The following is a 3,477-nucleotide window of genomic DNA, read 5'->3' as shown; positions in this document are numbered from 1 at the left end:
GAGTGCATGCGTTTTACATATCTAGACGTAGTACTCAATTGGTTAATATTTTAGTGGTAGAAACTGGGAAAATATTGACGTTACATTTATCGATTATGTAATGGAAATTAAGTTTGCATTCGGGCGGGTTTGAAATGAAAATATTGTCACACCTTAAATTAATGTATGCCGTACGTTCTGTAACAATGCCATTTTAGTGATGAAAGTTAATTTTCCATTAAATTTATTCACTGTGAAAGTTTTGTCAGAAAATGGTTGCAAAGTCACGGGAGCCCAGTCTACAACATTACACTATGCCTCTCAAATCAATAGACGTTGGAATTGCCGGAAAGCACACAAGCAAAGATAGCACAGTTCCCAATAACTGCCGCTGCTTTCATCATGATATCCTACCATTGCTGAACTTCGGAAGAATCTTGGGCTGTTTTCCTTTCAAGACAGACAAAGAGAATCATCACAGAATTCTTCTTTGTCCATTTCTGGCAATGTACTCCTTATGTTTGTATTTCTTGAGTTGGTATGTTTCAGTCCAGTGGATCTTGAATTATAATATCTTGGTGATAGGTGCTATGGAAATTCAAGACTTTATAATAAGGATGTTGATCATCTTGTTTAATTCTCTGCATCTTATCCTGTGGCCTTACTGCTGGTATAATGGATGGTTGTTGATAAGATATCTAGACAAGTGGTCAACCATACAAGTTGGTTGCAAATCTTGGACTGGGTCAATTTTGATCTTGAACTTGAAGCGTGTATGTATCAGGAAAACACTAATTTCCGCCATATGGATGTGTTCTCTACCTGTGATACAATGTGTTTCTAGTCGTTCTTTTGATGCAATGGTGGTGAATTCTTTACACGGCAACTGTGTTATTATCTTAAACTTTTCACTGTTCACCATGTGTTGCACAGCCTGCACAAGGTCATTCCAACTCGCCAGGGGGTATTTCGTCCGTGGGTTGCAAGGTATAACACCAGTGTTTGTACAGAGATCCAGAGTTTTGTTCTGCGAAATCCATGGTATGGTGGCGGCGACTGCGGACACTTTTGCAATTTCTTCAGTTCTTCTGATCTGCTTCTTCTTGTCTGCCTATACTTGGACTTTATTCCTTCTCTTGATGTCTGCGTTCCAGAATTTTGCCACATTTCAAGTTCCATACATATTGATAAACATTTTATCAGCCATAGGCTTGATAGGGTTATGCTATACTGGTGAACTTGTGACGAAAGAGGTAAGTAGTTAATACTATGTACCACTACCAGGAGTAATATCATTAAGAAGACAAATATATTGCATTTTGCTTCAAGTGCTTAAACCATTGCCACGTCCTTTTAGAACATAATAAGTGCAAGGGTAATTCCCATTTCGTTTTACTAAAGAATTTCGAATAACAGGATATTTCAGTGCAACAATAACATTTAACTTCACTGTCAAGGCAACAAAAGCATTACAGTTGCGACAGTGATTGATAACATTGTTATAGTAACGTCACACTCTTCTTCCATTGCAGGCTCAAAAGTTTCTGGAAGAAGATATAGGTACAATAGATACCACACAGTTGAAACCTGATGCTAAATATGAGGTAAGTACCCTATTTGTATTTAGCTATATCAATTTAGAATGTATTCATGTTTTTGCACTAGTGATAGAACACTATTCTGTTTCAGGAATCTTTGAATCCTATTGATAATCGATTATTACCTGACGCCCCTTGAAAATAAGATTTGTTAAAGTGACAGACTGACTGATCCCCACCCTCAGACTGTGAATGTTATGTGGATTGTGCAGATAAATGTATTAACCCTTAACCGCAGTCGTGAACGTTTCGGGCAATAACACAGTTGTGCGGTCCTACTTTGGTCCACAGGACCTCTAAGAAAAAGGAATATAACTATATCAGGACATATTTTAAATTATGTGAATTTAATCATGTTGTATGCTTTGTTATACACTAAACACAATTATATAGTTTTGAGAGCGAAACAGACCCAGATTGTCCAAAACAATCATATATATTTAGTTCAGTGGTTGATTTAATAATAAACGTAATTTGTGTAACTAGAATTTGCGATATAATAGAATGTCATCCTTAGAACTGTCGACTGCGGCCGAGCACCGTGCCGTTTGACCTTGACACATACCCTATTCGCGATTAAAATTATCCGATATGCCATCTGGTGAGATTTTCGGGAACTACTCCATATAGGACACTTCGCTGTGCTAAAAAAAATTACTGTACATCTTTAATTTATAATTATTCTTATCTTTATGAACAACAGCATATTGAAACTGAAATTTGAAGTTTTCCATTTGTGGGACTAAATTTTATATTATAGGCCAATATACAACATTTTATGGTTGCCGACGTTTAATATTCAAAGCGGTTATCGATGGCATGTTTGCTTGTCATTGTAGCAGTAGCGTACGCAGGATTTCATCAAGGGGGGTCTTATTTCGAAAACTTTCTACAAATTCACATTACCATTGTTTTATTATACTTTAATTAATAATAATAATAATAATAAATTAATTAATAATTCTTATAATTAATTAATTAATTAGTTTAATTACTACTAATAATTACTACTAATGCAGCTGCTATTTATGAAAGAAATAGAACAAAATTACATTTCTTTTGTTTCTTTGTTACAAAATAATTGTCTAGTCAACGGTTATTTGTATATGATAAGTGAGACATTTTAAGTGTGAAGAAAATCCGTAAAAACAAGCAAATATATTAAATTTATTGAAATAATCGAAATATGAAACTCATTCAAGGAGCGGCGCTGGTCTAGTCTGACAACCTCGTGGGAGATCCGGGTTCGATTCCCGAAATTGGTTGGAATTTATCCAGCCTTGTCTCCGCACCCAGCCTCATAGCAATGGGTACCTGAGAGCAACCCTGAGGGATGAAGGCTGCCGGAGCATGGTGCTGACACATCACCTGCAAAATAGTTCGAGATCGGGAATCTTTGGGGCCCACCACACCACTACGTGTGCCTTCATGGCACTGTGCTATATGCACGGAGAAATTTACATTACTTTTACCGATGGAACTCACCCAGGATGATGATGAAGGGTGAGAATACATGTTGCTAAATTCCACATAGTCTATGTTTTCGTTCAAAGTAAGTTTATAGACATTCCAACACATTTATCACTTCTAGGTGATTCACAAAGCACTTCTTCAACATATGTAATGATGTGGATGTAGACTCAGCATCACTTGAGAGTTCACAAGGGGATGTGAAATCAGTACCGGAAGAACGTTTGCAATAAGGTCGGCACACTGCGACGAAGCAAGGAATTTTCACAATTCTCGCGAGAGTCACTGCACGACTTTTTGCAAAAAAATTGCAAAATTGAACTTTTCGGCCGCTTAGATTGTGTTTGGAATGTTGTGTTTTTCTTCTTGCTGCATGGGAATAATATTCAAATTATTATTATTATTATTATTATTATTACTGTCGCAGATC

General features: G+C 36.6%; 1 long non-coding RNA gene across 1 annotated transcript in view; it reads left to right on the top strand.

Moving 5' to 3' along the window:
* The first annotated feature begins 1,495 nt into the window (after positions 1–1,495).
* Positions 1,496–3,477, top strand: part of LOC146004242 (uncharacterized) — a 5,735-nt gene continuing 3,753 nt past the window's right edge. Inside the window, exon 1 of the long non-coding RNA XR_014443903.1 lies at positions 1,496–1,583. This is a non-coding gene — a long non-coding RNA (uncharacterized LOC146004242). The remainder of the gene's footprint in view (positions 1,584–3,477) is intronic.

This window comes from Lepisma saccharinum, chromosome 21, assembly GCF_977018435.1.
Source record: "Lepisma saccharinum chromosome 21, izLepSacc3.1, whole genome shotgun sequence".
NCBI classification, from domain to species: domain Eukaryota; kingdom Metazoa; phylum Arthropoda; class Insecta; order Zygentoma; family Lepismatidae; genus Lepisma; species Lepisma saccharinum.
Note: the sequence above shows the minus strand (reverse complement) of the source record. Positions and strands in the feature narration are given on the sequence as shown.